This window comes from Serinus canaria, chromosome 27, assembly GCF_022539315.1.
Source record: "Serinus canaria isolate serCan28SL12 chromosome 27, serCan2020, whole genome shotgun sequence".
In the NCBI taxonomy this organism is placed as follows: Eukaryota; Metazoa; Chordata; class Aves; order Passeriformes; family Fringillidae; genus Serinus; species Serinus canaria.
Window position 1 is genome coordinate 1,375,661 of NC_066340.1, and position 16,482 is coordinate 1,392,142.

The 16,482-nt window shown below is 47.0% G+C and overlaps 1 protein-coding gene across 6 annotated transcripts in view; it reads right to left on the reverse strand.

Annotated features, from left to right (window-relative positions):
* TANC2 (tetratricopeptide repeat, ankyrin repeat and coiled-coil containing 2) overlaps window positions 1-15,707 on the reverse strand; it is a 163,837-nt gene extending 148,130 nt beyond the window's left edge. For 4 of the 6 annotated variants that reach the window (XM_050985767.1, XM_050985769.1, XM_050985768.1 and 1 more), the window contains exon 1: window positions 15,092-15,181. The gene's annotated coding sequence lies outside the window, so the exon portion shown is untranslated. Of the gene's footprint in view, window positions 1-8,825; window positions 8,933-15,091; window positions 15,182-15,641 lie in introns of those variants that run through there. The other 2 variants (XM_050985765.1, XM_050985766.1) reach the window with 2 other exon arrangements.
* Between the last annotated feature and the right edge of the window lie 775 nt (window positions 15,708-16,482).

A 16,482-nucleotide genomic window follows, 5' to 3' on the forward strand; every position in this document is an offset into this window, starting at 1 on the left:
CCCGCCACAGCACGACCCACCGCCTCTAACGCTAAAGACTCCGAATACATACTCACCTCCTCCCGCGCTCCCGCCTCCATCCTCCAATCGTTCCACTGATCCTTTCGATCCAGGTGCCATGAAAGGGCAGTGTATGTGCATGCAGGCAGAAAAAGCAGCTGCACATCTCGGATCTGGCTCTCACTGAGCCCTCTCTGAGAGCAGTGATCCTTTCTGTTCTGGAGGATGTGGACTGGCATTTGTAGCACAGCTATAAACCTGTCCAAATCCTGTTTGACTTCTACATCACTCAGCCAAGTCAGTCTTAATCTCCAGATGAGATTTTGTTCTCTCTAAACGCTCCATTAGAAGATTGGGAGCCTTTTTCACACAAACTTTCCCAAATTCATTATTATTAATTCACCACTTTTCAGTTACTCTTCCCACCAGCCTTTACATGCAATTATCTATTCAGGATAATTTCCAAATTCAGAAACATCTTCTTGCTGCTGCTCTCTCCCTCAACATCACCTTCACTACCTGAGTCCTCCAATAATTTATTTGCTCATCTTCCTTCACCCTCAGGATGCACAAGGCAACAGTGAGAAATATATTGGTATTAATATATTAATATATTTATATATTGGTATTAATTAATATATTGGTATTAATATATTGGTATTATATTATTATATAATATGGTATTTACAGATATTTACAGAGCTGCACCTGCAGGAGCAACTCACAGCAAGGGAGAAGAAAATGAAATTACTCTCCCACCCAGGCAGCTCCTGGGGCATCCTGACAAGCAGGAGAGCTCAGGAGGGAAAAGCATCCAGGAATGCTGGAAAAATACAGAGATTGCCATGCCAGAAAAGATTTCCTTTCAGCCTGCTGAAAGGCTCAGAGCAAAATCCAGAGCTCCCAGAAAATACTTCTGTAGGAGAGGGATGATGAGCTGACATCTTTTTGGGAGAGCTCAGGATGAAGGAGAAGATTTGCTCAGGGTGTTGTGAAGGTGACACTGCCAACAGCAGACACAGCACTCAAAGCCCCTCACTCCTGCACCAGATTGGAAGAAAAATAAATTTTCCTACACCTCCTTTATTGTCACACAGATGTCATTCTCTCAAGGCCACCTAGAAGCCTTAAACTGAGATTCTTCTGCATATTATATTAAGATTATTCTGCATATCTTTTGGTTTAAAAGTTTGCACCTTGATGGAAGAGGATTATTGACTTAAATCCTTCCCATTACTAACAAGCAGAATGACAAAAACCACCCAAGAGCTCAATTCCTGACCCTGCTACCCCAACTCAACAACAGCAGGGGATAAAACAACAGCAGGATGAGGAGGGGGAGGAAGAGGAAGAGGAAGAGCACAAATAAAGGAAGGAAAAGCAAGCTGGTGTTCCTCTAATGAGCAACGTGCAAATCTCAGATCTGAACTGGGGTAAAAACAACTTTTGGAGGAAAACAAACAAAACCCAGTTGAAAAAACAGCAGGTTCTTTCTGGAGCTTTCTTACAGGATTTCCACAATTATTTAGTAAAACACTCAGCAAGCTGCACACAGATAAATCCATCTCCTCCAGGAAAATCCAGAATTCCCAGAGGTACACAAGTAACACAATGTGAAATCTGGGGACACCTCTCCTTTATCTAAAAGGCAAACAGATATAAATATTGCATCTTTCCACCAAATCAGGCACATTAAACATGTAAGTGAAGGGATTAATGTTTTAAGTGGTTTCTTACTTGGAAGAAAACAATAAAATTCAGTTTTATGAAGTATTTACACTTTCTGTTTAATATTAAAAAAAAAAATCAGATCAAATCCCACCAGCACTTCAGACAGAACTCAGCACCAGGAATGGAAACTCAGGACTTTTCAGGAGGGAGGATGGACACAGAGTGCTTTTTCCTGGGCTCTCTCTAGTTATATTTGATGTGAATGATGTGTTACAGAGCATCTCAAAAATACAAACAGGCATCCTCCTCACCAATTTTGAAGTTCCTTTCAATCACATCCTGCAGCTTCCACCCCAAGCAGCCACGCTGCATCCTTTCTCACACATAACATTAATATTTATTCCAATTTTCTTGAAAAAACTTATCTAGAAATCAGTCAGTCAACAACTTGTCGTGATTTATGGTTGGGTTTTTTTTTGGTTTTTTGGTTTTTATTTTTTTCCCTGACTATTCAGAAGAGCCTGAGCTCAGAACATGGAACAGCAGGACTGCTGCCAGCAGATTTCCTGTGCTCCTGAAGCACATGGATAAACTCTTAATACAATACAGACTCTTCTTGCATGTGAGAAAGTGCCAGCAGATCTAAACCTGGGGATTTATGGTTGGCAGGAGAGGTTTAGGCTGCCCAAATTCCACAAGTGCACACCCCAGGCAGCACTCACGTCCATCACACACGAGAGCACAGGTGGCAGAATGTGACATCTGAGAAGGGGAAATAAATGGAATAAATGTCCACTCCCACACTCAGCTCTGCTGCACCACAGCTAAACAGGGATCCATTAATATTGAGATTATTCTGCATATTATATTAGCCTTAAACTGAGATTATTCTGCATATTATATTAGCCTTAAACTGAGATTATTTTGCATATCATCTTAGCCTTAAAATAAGATAATTCTGCATATTATATTAGCCCTAAACAGAAATTATTCTGCATATTATATTAGCCCTAAACTGAGATCTTCTGCATATTATATTAGCCTTAAACTGAGAGTATTCTGCATATTATATTAGCCTTAAATAGAGATTATTCTGCATATTATATTAGCCTTAAACTAAAGTTATTCTGCACATTATATTAGCCTTAAACTGAGATTATTCTGCACATTATATTAGCCTTAAACAGAGATTATTCTGTATATTATACTATAATTATTCTGCACATTATACTAGCCTTAAACTGAGATTATTCTGCAAATCATATTAGCCTTAAACTGAGATTATTCTGCATATTATATTAGCCTTAAACAGAGATTATTCTGTATATTATACTATGATTATTCTGCATATTATATTAGCCTTAAACTGAGATTATTCTGCATATTATACTAAGATTATTCTGTATATTATATTAGCCTTAAAATAAGATTATTCTGCACATTATATTAGCCCTAAACAGAGATTCTTCTGCATATTATACTAAAATTATTCTGCACATTATATTAGCCTTAAACAGAGATTATTCTGCACATTATATTAGTCTTAAACTGAGATTATTCTGCAAATCATATTAGCCTTAAACTGAGATTATTCTGCATATATATTAGCCTTAAAATAAGATTATTCTGCACATTATATTAGCCCTTAAACAGAGACTATTCTGTATATTATATTAGCCTAAAACTGAGATTATTCTGCATATTATACTAAGATTATTCTGCACATTATATTAGCCTTAAAACAAGATTATTCTGCATATTATATTAGTTTTAAACTGAGGAAAACCAACCCAGAGCACAGGGTACATAAAGCTGGACTCATCACTTGAAAGCTTTTATGGTTCCTCAGTTTCCAGATAATCATGAACAGCTAAATAAGCTTGTGTTACATGATTTCATCTTCCTGGAGAGGTTGTTTTATCCAAACTTGGAAAGGTTTTTTGTTTGCCTCCATTTCTGCAGAATGTTTATTTGCATCTGATTTTGAGTGGTTATGCTGGAGTAAAAAACCTTGACTACACAAAAGCCACACGAACATGTCAGCAGTAAAGGTGGGGCCTGATCTGCTTTTCCAGCTGCCTGTCTGCAAGGACAAAAGCAATGCAGAAGTTGATTGCAGTGGCTTTCTAAGCGTGAAATTTTAATTGTAACCAAGCAACATGAGAGAGCACACAGCATACAGTTACATCAGGTACATGCCATGGACTTGGTTTAGCTGAGTGCTGGAACTTGCCACAGAAAATAATTAATGAATGTCTAATTAAACTGCATTTCTTAACAAAAATAATTTGGTAAATAGATTAAACCACCACAGGCACGCACAAAATAGCATTTGTTAACTCACTTAAAAAACCTGCACATGTATCCACCAATTTCAACTCAGATTTCTGCTCCCAAAGGTCCAAACTACTGAAACACACCATGGAAAAACGGGCTCGGGGGTGCATTCGGGGCTGCATTCGGGGGCTGCATTCGGGGGCTGCATTCGGGGCTGCATTCGGGGCTGCATTCGGGGCTGCATTCGGGGCTGCATTCGGGGCTGCATTCAGGGGCTGCATTCAGGGGCTCAGGGTGCATTCAGGGGCTGCATTCGGGGCTGCATTCGGGGCTGCATTCAGGGGGTGCATTCCGGGGGTGCATTCCGGGGTGCATTCGGGGGTGCATTCGGGGCTGCATTCAGGGCTGCATTCAGGGCTGCATTCAGGGCTGCATTCAGGGGGCCTGGACAGAATCTTTATTGACCAGATTATTGAACTGGGCTTCTGGACATTTACAAGAGGCAGAAACAGTTAAAAAAAACCCCAAAACCAAAACAACAACAAAAGCACCACACCAAGGAAATCAGCAAAATCAGAGTCCAAAGCGAAGCTGAGACACATCAGGAGGATTCCTGCAGCTCCAGCAGGGGCTGGGAAGAGCAGGCAAATCAATCCCTGTGCTGAGACAATGCACAGACAGGAAAGCAGCTGCACCCACCCAGGAAATCTGAAGGAGACCAAAGCCCTCCTTGAGAGCCTGGCTGTGTCTGGGCAGAAATTATCTCCAGACTGATCCACAGCACTGGCAGAGTCTGAGATCTGAGATCTGAGTCAGAGTCTCAGACTCACAGAGTCTGAGCAAGGCTACAACAAGAACCCAGGTCTGGAAAAGGGCACGAATTCCCAACTCCCCCTACATGCAAATGTTATTTATCAATTTTCATTTCAGATGTTTCACAGCACTTTCTGCTGCTCTGACCATTTTTATTCAGAATAAACGCTGAGAAATTAACTTGCTCATACTCCAAGCTTCTAATTTTTTCCAGACCCATTTGAATTTAACCCTTTCTTCCTCTCCCTGCAGCACCTTGAGAGCCAGTGCCATCCACAGGTTTTACCTACTCTCAATTCCTCCATCCAGGTTACTTAGCAACCTGCTAACCAGCTCTGCAGCCACTGTGCAGCACTTCTGATCATGCCACATCCAACTTTCCCAACAAAAATACCCCAGGCCACCATCCTGAAGTGATTCTAAAAGCAAGACAGAGAGTTTTCCACCTCATTACAAAGCTTCTCGAATTTTAGAGCAGCAATTTGTTCAAGACTATTTAATAGTGCCAAAGACTGAGATCTTCAGTCCCGACTGGGCAAAATCTAAATCAAATCAACAGGTCACTCCATTATATAGCCCTCAAAAAAAAAAAAAATCCCCCAGTTTCATGGATTCATCAAGTTGAGGCTTACATAATCCAAAAAAAAGCCAATTTTTTTTAGTGCCTAGGAATTGGTCTAGCAGGCATCACAGCCACACTCGTCTGACTGACTCCCCTCACACCTTCTCTCAAATGCCAGCAACCAAAACCCCAGCAGAGCCCCCCATGACTGAAAACACTTCTCAAGCTGGCAAAAATAAATCCTTGCATCTCTTTCCCTTTGCAAACGTAGACGGATTTAGCATGACACCATTTGGCCTGTGATCACAACTTGTAACTGGCAAGAACTCCCACTGCCATCACTTTTTGGGATAACTGCTACCCACACAGTGCCAGATGGTCCTTTCCACCTCTGCTGAGGAGGTGGAGCAGCACTGCCTGCTGCCAGCACTGCAGCTCCTTCACTTGCTCTGAAATCAATTCAGGGATGATATTACCAGAAGGAAGAGAAAGCAGGTGGGCACTTGTAGCTCAGCCCTCAAAGAACAACAGTTCTTTCTTTCAGGGTGCCTGTTGCACTAAATCCTCACTGCTGAAGACAAGAGAACAAGGGATGTCGTGGTCCCCATGAGCCAAAGGCTGGTGGCAATGAAAAGCTGCTCAGAAAGAACATCTGGGTTTGACTGAAATCCAGCTGTGGAGCTCAGTATCTCATAGTAACAGCAGCAGGAAACTGAGCTGGGGTCTTCTAATCAAAGCTTACACTGAAAAATTAAATAGGAAAATCGTTTGAGTAAGAGGAGAACAACCCATTAAGTAAGAAAATGGGGGATTTGTCCTTCCATAAAATATAAATTATCTATTAAACTGAGATTATGTGGAACTGCAAAAGCTGCTGGGAAAGATAATTCAGTTCGACTCCAACTTATACAGAAAGTAACAGAATACCTGCCACCACCCAGATCACTTTGCAAATATCCTTAAAAATAAAGTCACATGAAGAACACCAGAGCCTGCAGGCTGGGATGAACCTGCAAAATCTGCAGACACAAGCATTTATTTCCATCATTCAAATCCCACTCCCCACTTGCATTTGCACCTCTTCACAGGCTCAGCTTAACAACTCTCATAAAAGTTACACACACACCTTTTGTCTGTCTTCTGTTACACACACACATCCTTTTGTCTCTCTTCTCCAAAAAAAAAAAATCTACCCTCCCTATTTCACTTTGGTTTTCCCTCTCTCCACATTCTGTTCCAGGAAATCCCTGAAGGATGGAAAGTTGTTGATCTGTTTGCCTGCTAAGCTGCCCTTTGTTGAAGCCTTTCCTGCAGAGCAGCCTGGCTAAGGCCACTCCAATTATCAGCTCAGGCCCTGACCCCTTCTGCTCCCAGATCTGCTCAGGACTGTGCCTGCTCTGAAGGAACCTGCAGAAACACCAGCAGCACAGGGCTCTGAGGCCTGAAAAGACAACACTTCTTGACCAATTTCAAATTCCAAGCACCCTAAATAATAAATGAGTCAATGCTGCCATCCCCCAGACCATACAGGCTTTGCCACTGATACCTCCCAGCATTAAAAACATGGAACTCATTCCTACAAAAGCACTTTGTGCCTTTATCTTCTTCTTACCAGGATTCTTCACTTCACTCTCTGGAACATTAAAGGCACCTGACTATCAAAAATAATTTCTAGACAGAGAATAATCCCACACAAGACAATGAAAGATAAAGCAAAAGGGAAAATCATTTGTTATTAAAGAGATAAATTACTACTACAATATTCAAACTCCCATTCTGAAAGATATTTAATTTTGGTGGTTTTCATATGCTCTGCTGGTTTCTCTGTTTCATCAAGGTTCTCACCCAAACCATGAAGGAAACACAAATTTTTAGGAAAGACACCTGAAGAGAACACAAAAAAAGAGGAAACCATTTACACCCATACACAAGCCTTACTCATTAAGGCACACAAAAAATATAAATTGCAGCAGAGGTGTTTCCTCCTGATTGCTTGGTAAAAGCATTTTGCTTAAATAATCTGAATACAGAAAAATAGCAGCAATCTGTCAAATATTGTTGTAGCTGCCATGGAAATTGTACAGGCATGAAGGGGAAAATCAAATAAAAACCCAAAACACTTACAAAGAAAGTCAACAAGAAGCTCCCCATCATAAAAGAGAAATTTATCTCTTTTCTCACACTTCTTAATTAATAACAAATACTCAACGTGACTTGTACTGCAAATAACAACTCACCTGTCCAAAATACTTCTTTCATTAATGAGATCATCACAAATCTTAAATCTGAGATCATTACAGTTCAACCATAATCAGCAATTCCAGCTGATGTAAGTAAAAATGAGACAATTGAATATTCACCAATAAAGTGAGGAGCTCAGAGAAAAGTGATGCATTTCCCTATTCATTCTTATTTGGGAATTCTTCCTCCACTTTCCAGCTATTCTATATTTTACTCCTAAAAATATTCCCTGCAGATGAGGGTAAGATGTAGTTCAAGCAGTCAGCTGAATTTCATTAGTGGTGTGAGCTGAGCTTCACCTATCACACCCTGGAAATGTGCAAATCTGATCTCTGCAGAGCAAGTCAGCTAATTCCAGTGGCAGAAAACCAGACCAGATGGAAACGTGGATGCACAGAGAAATCATTTCAAACACGAGCAGACCTCTGCTGCAACCTACTCTAAAAGATATTATCACAAATTTACCAGCTAAGACGTCGAGGAAAGAGCAACAAGGAGGTTTGGCTCCATCCCTCCAAGCTCTGGGAGGGCTAAAATGACAACACTTCTTGACCAATTTCAAATTCCAAGCACCCTAAATAATAAATGAGTCAATGCTGCCATCCCCCAGAATGGCAAAGGGGCTTGGCTCCATCCCTCCAAGCTCTGGGCAGGCTGGGATGATGGCAGCCACACTTTTGGGATTTGGAGGACAAGGAACAAACACAGCTTTCAGCCTCTCTGCTTTGATGGGCACAGCAAGGTCACAAATGCCCATCAGATGATTTCCCAGGCACTTGTGAGCCATGGGGCAGCATGAATAGAAGTGCTTGTGGTGCAAGAAAGGATCATTCATCCCCCCCAGGGCCTCCACTCCGGACATACCACTGGATTCTTTCTCAGCAAGTACAAGTGAACAACTCATCAGCAACAAGTTGCTCCAAGACTCTGAAAAAGATCTCTCCCAACAAATCCCTGAGCAGCCAAAGAGTGAAGTTAGCAGCAAGCCTGCCCTCACCCTGCAGAGCTCCCAGCCTGCTCAGCAAAGACGTTCCTTGGGTCACAAATATGTTCTTTTCACAAAGGACAAATAAATAACTGATACTGCTAAGAGCTGAAATGTCAACATGCATGATTCATTGCTCTGTTCATTAGTGATGCCAGCAGCACTCTGCCAGATCACTTCCCTGCCATGAGCTCACCCAGCATCACTCCTGAGCAGCACCAGGGCTCCAGCAGCACGCAGAGACCTGCCTGGGTAGGAATAGTAACACGAACTCACCAGGATCCTCTGTGTGCTCCTCAAGTATCTGCATGTGCCTCTGCCAAATTGGCTCTGAAGGATTCCCACCTCGGGTTACTTCTTCAGCAAAGCTGAATAATCCTTGTCTTTACAATGATGGGAGAGGAAGGGCAAAGAAAAAAAAAAAAAAACTGCTTAAATTTTAAGCAAGGTTTTTAGAAAATAAGCCCTGCACTCAGAGCAGGAAAAAGCTTTGCCAAAGTGCTATAAAAATTACTGAGGAAGCAAAACTTTGGTCTAAGCTTGCTTTATGCAGAATACATAGAAACCCAACTATTACATAGATTTTATAAAAGCCATGAATAAGTAATGATTCCTTCAAAATCAAATAATGATGCAACATGGCACAAACCCAACGTTGAGTCAAAGAAGCACATGGTACTTTTTATGTTTTCTCATTGCTGTTTTCTCACAGAGTATTTTTCAAGATAGAGTTTCTCATGCCACAGTATCAATTCTGTTGTTTGATGAATTTTGGAAGGATTGGGAATAAATAACCCAGGAAGAAGGCCAGGCTGCTCAGGGGACTCAAGAGATGATTCAAAGATTTCTCTTCCTGAGGAGCTGAAACACCACAGCACCCAGAACACGCAGCATTTTTATTCACAACCTACTAAAGAAACTTCTGCTCTCTCCTCAGAATCCCACAGGCAATTCCATGCTAAATTCCTCTCCAGTGTGTCCAGCATCCTTGTTAAACCAGACCCTTCCATCACAGGCTGCTGAAGTGGAAACTTGAGGAACCCAGAGGTGGGACAGCTTCACAAGGCTGGCCTCGAAATTCCCCTTCCTAATCCAAGTGCACCAAACAAGTGCTAATTCCAAAAAGTAACGCAGAGTTTGCACTTAGAGCAATCACTTTCCAAATGAATGCCAAACAAACATCTGAAGGAATCATTTCATCCCACACAATAACGAAACTGGAACCATCCTAAGGAACACAACCAGAATTTGCTTTTCCCAAGCTCATAAAATCCAGCTGGCATTGAATAAACTAGAGACAAATGACCCAGTTCACTGGATCAACTATTTCCAGGTGCAGGGAGCCCTAAATCCTGATTTATCTCCAGCCAGGGCAGCAGGATCCACCTCCAAGGGAAAATGAAGGTGCCAGCCTGGGGTGGCTGCAGCCAGTCCTGGCCACAGCAGCTCACACAGGGCCAAGGTTTGGTCCAAGACTTGAACTCGAGTCAAAACCAACCAGTTCTGTCACCATGGTAACCTCCAAAAGCCCTTCCTGGCAGTGCCACCATGTCCTGGGTCCCCATGTCCTGGGTCCCCACAGAGCCCCACGTGCCCTGGGGATGCTGGGAGAGATCCTGGAGGTGGGCACACATTGATCACAGGAGACAAAAGAGCTGGAATTACTGATCAGGGTCAGTGATGATTGATCAGTATTGATCAGCCTTGGGGTCTAACCAGGGCTGATCAATAACCAATTACTGATCAGGGTCAGTGATGATTGATCAGTATTCATCAGCCTCGGGGTCTAACCAGGGCTGATCAATAACCAATTACTGATCAGGGGTCTGACCAAGGCTGATCAATAACCAATCACTGATCAGGGTCAGTGATGATTGATCAGTATTCATCAGCCTCGGGGTCTAACCAGGGCTGATCAATAACCAATTATTGATCAGGGGTCTGACCAAGGCTGATCAATAACCAATTACTGATCAGAGGTCTAACCAAGGCCGATCAATAACCAATTATTGATCAGGGGTCTAACCAAGGCCGATCAATAACCAATTATTGATCAGGGGTCTGACCAAGGCTGATCAATAACCAATTACTGATCAGGGTCAGTGATGATTGATCAGTATTGATCAACCTTGGGGTCCAACCAAGACTGATCAATAACCAATTACTGATCAGGGGTCCGACCAAGGCCGATCAATAACCAATTACTGATCAGGGGTCCAACCAAGGCCGATCAATAACCAATTACTGATCAGGGTCAGTGATGATTGATCAGTATTGATCAACCTTGGGTCTACCAGCCGATCATAACCATACTGATCAGGGTCACCAGGCTGATCAATAACCAATTACTGATCAGGGGTCCGGACCCAAGGCTGATCAATAACCAATTACTGATCAGGGTCAGTGATGATTGATCGTTTGATCAACCTTGGGGTCTAACCAAGGCCGATCAATAACCAATTACTGATCAGGGGTCCGACCAAGGCCGATCAATAACCAATTACTGATCAGGGGTCTAACCAGGGCCGATCAATAACCAATTACTGATCAGGGGTCCGACCAAGGCCGATCAATAACCAATTATTGATCAGGGGTCTAACCAAGGCTGATCAATAACCAATTACTGATCAGGGGTCTGACCAAGGCTGATCAATAACCAATTACTGATCAGGGGTCTGACCAAGGCTGATCAATAACCAATTACTGAAATAATAAAATTAAATGAAATAAAATTAAAATGAAATAGAATAAAAATAGAAATAAACAAAAATCAACAATAGAGATAAAAATAGAGATAACAAATAGAGATCATAAACCAACTCAGATACCACACTAGAGCTACCAACCAGACATAACTAGCGCTCCACAACCGCCTACCCCAACGCACCCCCCCTATACCCCAAGAATTAACAAATCACACCCTCGCCTCCCCCTCGCACTCACCTAGCCTCCCCTCGCCTCCCCCTCGCCTCCCCCTCGCATCCCACCTACCCCTCCACTCCCCTCCCCTCATCCCACCCCCTCCCCGCCCCATCCCGCCCCCTCCCCGCACCTCCCGCCACCTCCGCCCCCTCCCCGCCCCACTCCCCGCCCCTCCCCCCCCTCCACCGCCCCCTCCCCGCCCCCTCCCCCCCCCTCCCCCCGCCCCCTCCCCCCCCTCCCCCCCTCCCCGCCCCTCCCCCGCCCCTCCCCCGCCCCCTCCCCGCCCCCTCCCCGCCCCCTCCCCGCCCCCTCCCCCGCCCCCTCCCCCGCCCCCTCCCCCGCCCCCTCCCCCGCCCCCTCCCCCCCCCCCTCCCCCCCTTTCCCCTCCCCTCCCTCGCCCCTCCCTCGCCCCTCCCTCGCCCCTCCCTCGCCCCTCCCTCGCCCCCTCGCCCCTCCCTCGCCCCTCCCTCGCTCCCTCCCTCGCCCTGCTGTCCTTTCCCCCGCGTTTTCCCCCGCTCACTGCCGCACCTGACAGAGGGTCCACAACACTGGGGGTGGGAGAACAGGACAGAGATTCAGCACCACTTCCTAAAATCTGCCCAACCTCCTCAAGAAACACCCAAAGGCATCAGGAAGTCAAAGGAAATCACCTTGTCAAAGGAAAGAACCTTTGTGCTCTAACGAAAATTCACCCTCCAAAGTTGAAAGGATCAATGTTTGTACATCAAAGAGCCCAGAAAGAAGGATTTTGCTTTTGAAAAAAAATTTCAAAGCAAAAGTTTATTGTTTTTTTAATAGTGCAAAATATGAGATTCCAGGTGCTAGCAGGCTCTCAGCTGGTCTCACATTTAACCACCTCTAGAAAAGGCAAACCTCGATAAAACATAAGAAATGACAGAATTCTTCTCTTTTTCTAATGAGAAAAACCATGCCCAAATCTGGGAGAGTCACAGGTCCTTTTCTGGTTCCCCCTTATTGTTTTTCTTTTGCAGTCTAACAAAAAAGTAAAATATACTTCAGTGAATTGTAACAAGCATCCTGAAATTAAACAAAATACAAGATTAGAAACTAATGAGTGCACAGGATAAATAATTTAAATGTGTCACAGGCAGGCCTGGCATCAAAGTGTTCTTCTGGAATTTATATAGAAACTCACACCTGCAAAACTCAAGAGCAAACAGTGCACAATGCTGGGCATGACACATCTTTGGGCCTTAAACCATTTGCATTTATGGTGATTCATATTAATAAGTGAGAATTTGCAAGCAGGAAGTCAGGGATGCTTGTGTGTAATGTATTAAAAAATTCATCTTGCCAAAATTCCCTGTGTGCTCATGGATTTCTGAACGTTACCATGTACATCAGTGGCATTGCTAAAGGTTTGGCTGAAAGTAAATCCAGTGGATGCAACCTGAAATTCAAAACAACCCAGAAGCTCACACAGGATCATGGGAAAAGATGAGAACAGAAGAGAGGAATTGCTACAAGGCAATCAATACTGAAAAGGAGTTGATTTTATAAAATTCTATTAGTCACCCAGTTACCCTGAGCATGCAGGAATTCACACTGTAATTACAATATCCTCCAATATTCCATGGCCACAGCAGAGATCCCAACAGGACACGACCCTGTGTACTCCAAATTTACCCCAATTTTGTTGCCACTCCAAGAAATTGGGGTAAATTTGGTGTACACAGCCTTTCACTGTGTAGGATGCCCTCAGGATGAGTCACTACAGAAAAGAAACACAACTCTAAATAGTTTGTTTATTTTCTTAGAAGCCCAAGAGTCATAAAAGCCACAGACCTCAAACTGGCTAAGACAGTCTTTGCCTAAGCATTACCGCTCTCTTTCCACCACCAGTTTGTTTGCAGAGACAAAAAAATGAGATTTTGATCATGGCAAACGGCAGTAGATTGTTATTTTCTTCGTTCAACCTTAGGTCTAGCATGCATTTCCCAGGTAAACATTCCTCCACACCAACTGCCCATAATATCAAGGTGTAAAAAGCCTCATGTGACTGTACCCAGCAAATCCTCTTCAAAACCACTCTCACCAAAAGCACTCATTACACCAGCTCCTTTCTCCTCTTGAATCCACGCCTTAGGAACGGATGTTCCCAGGTGCAGGTTTGGAAACCAAGTTCTGAAGATTAAATAAGGACAATAAACACCACCCGACCTCCAGCATTTCGCAGGAATTATTCCACGCTCCAGCCTGAGCAGTGCTGCTGGAGGATCTCCTGGCCATGTTGCTCGGAGAATTTCTTCTTCTCCTCCCAACCCAACATCGATTTGCCTTCGCTGCCATACCGCAGCTACGCTGCGCTCCCCAGCAGCACTAATTAGCCTCCATAATTTATTTAAGTTCTCTGGTTATTTCATTCTCCTTGCACTATTTTCACCTTGAGAAAAGGTGAAAACACACACCAGTCCATCACTGAATAAACCAGCTCGCCGACAGGAGCTCCGCACCTCCCCAACACGAACGGTGATGAGAATCTGCCTTCTCCTTCCCAAACACCCATCTGAGCGCTAATTAGCCTCCATAATTTATTTAAGTTCTCCGGTTATTTCATTCTCCTTGCACTATTTTCACCTTGATAAAAGGTGAAAACCCACATCGCTCCATCACTGAATAAACCAGCTCCTCGACAGAAGCTCAGCACGGAGGAGAATCTGCCTTCTCCTTCCCAAACACCCATCTGAGCGCCAATTAGCCTCCATAATTTCTCTGGTTATTTCATTCTCCTTGCACTATTTTCACCTTAATAAAAGCCTAAAACCCACACCGCTCCATCACTGAATAAACCAGCTCGCCGATACCAGCTCCGCACCTCCCCAACACGAACGGATGGGAATCTGCCTTCTCCTTCCCAAACACCCATCTGAGCGCCGTCTGCCTCATCATCTCGCATGGCTTTTCTGCGTCTGAGCCCCCACCGACCAACCCACGCCTGTAACGGAGAGATCCAGCGTGTGTCATTAGCCTCCACACGCCTTACTCACCCCTCGGAGGGCGCACGGGGAGGGGGTTGAGCCCCGCCGGTGCCCGCAGCAGCGGGGGCGAGGGCGGTGCGCGCCCGCATCACGTGCGCGGTACCTGCGGCACCTCCCGCGGAACACGGGCCGAGGAAAACGGCCTGGCCACAGCCTGCGCCGGGCCCGAGGGGATGGATCGGCGTTCCGCAGGGCGGAGGAAACACCCAGCGCTGACCCCCCGCACGCCGCTTTCTCCTTCGACAAAACAGCCGATCGCTTTCTGAGCGAAACAGTCAATTTCTCATTGAAGAAACAGAATCTTGGGGAACTCGGCGCTGGCGCCGACCCCGCCTTTCCCGGCGCTCGCCGCCGCCGCATCCCAATCGAATGAGCGAGGCACCGACAGCGCCGGCTCCCCCTGGCCGGGAATGGCGGGGAGGAGCCCCCCACCCCAGCCCTGTTGTTGCGGTGCCCTCGGCCCCGTCCCCCGCCCGCGGGAGGGGCGTGGCGGCGATCGCGATCTCCCCCCCTCCCGCTCCCCTCCTCACGACCGCCGGGCGTTGCCCCCTCACGGTGTGTCCCCGTCGTGTCCTACGCTCACACCCGTGGCCTTGACCCCGGTGCTCTGCCGGTGCTTACCTGGCTCGGGAGGCTCCCGGCGGCCCCTCACAGAGCGCGGCGGCGCCTCCCTCTCACCGCATCGCCGGGAGCCGCCGCCGCCGCGGCGAGCGCGCGCCCGAATGGGAGGGGACGGGGGGCGGCCGCTCTCGCCCCTCCTCGGCGGCTCCTCCACCGCCCGCTACAGCGCCCCCTCCGCCCGCTCGGCCGTGCCCGCCGCGGCCTCCTCGGGGAGCCGCCGCTCCTCCCCTGCCGCTTTCCCCTTCCCTTCCCCCGTTCCTTCGCTCGGTCGCTCCGAGCTCGCCGCCGTCTCACGGGAGCCCGCGGAGGGCGGGGAAGGGACGCGGCGCGCGGGCGGGCGGGCGGGCGCGCTCCCGGGGCTCGCTACCCAGCGCCCCCCATGAGCGCACGGAGGGGCGCGGCCGAGCGCGGAGCCGTGACGAGGGCACGGTTATACAAAACAGGCGCGCCACGCTCCTCCGGAGCGCCGCGCTGCTCTCGGGCATTGCCTTTCCTGCCTTTCCTTTCCTTCCTTTCCTTTATCTCCCCACCCCTTCCTCTCCGGCCGTACCTGGAAGGCGGCGGGGGATGCGCCTCGCTGCCGCCCTGCCGCCTGCACTCAGCCCCGGCCGGCAGCGGGGGAGCAGCGCCCGCGCCCGGCCAGCCACGGAAACTTTGCGGGAGGGCGGGCGGGGACAGGATCCGCCGGGGAGGGGGAACGCGGCGGCCGTGGCCGTGGCCGTGGTTGTGGCCGTGGCCGAACCGGGATGTGCCCGAGCCATGTGCGCTCGCAGCCCGATCGTTCCCTGAGTTGCCTCCCCACCCTCTGTGGGCGGCAGGTCCAGGGCTCCTCTGCCCCGCTCAGGTGAGACCCCACCTGCAGAGCTGCCTCCAGCCCTGCGCTCCCAGGAAGGACTCGGACTTGGTGCCTCCTCTGGATTCACTCCAATAAGATGATTAGAGGGTGGAGCAGCTGTGCTCTGAGGAAAGGCTGAGAGAATTGGGGTTGTCCAGCCTGGGTGACCTAATTGCTCCTTGCAGCACCTGAAGGCAGCCTGCTGGAAAGATGGAGATATTTACAAGGGCCTGGAATGACAGGACAAGGGGGAATGGCTTCAGACGGGGTGGTCTCCAAGGTCCAGCCCAATCCAAACCATTTTGTGAGCTGCAGGGAGGGTCTCCCACAAGGGAGGGAGCAGGAAACACTTCCAGGGCAGCTCCTGACAGGAGCCGGTCTCTGCCCTGTCAGGACCTGTGCAGGGCCAAAGCACCAAAGCCACCTCCGAGGGCTGAACCTGTTCCTGCAGGTACTGCTCAGCCCGGGCACTGACACGTCGTGATGGGATGGAACACGGTGACCCCGGTGCCTGGGTGCTCCCCCAGGTACCTATCCAGGTGTGCAACACCCTCAC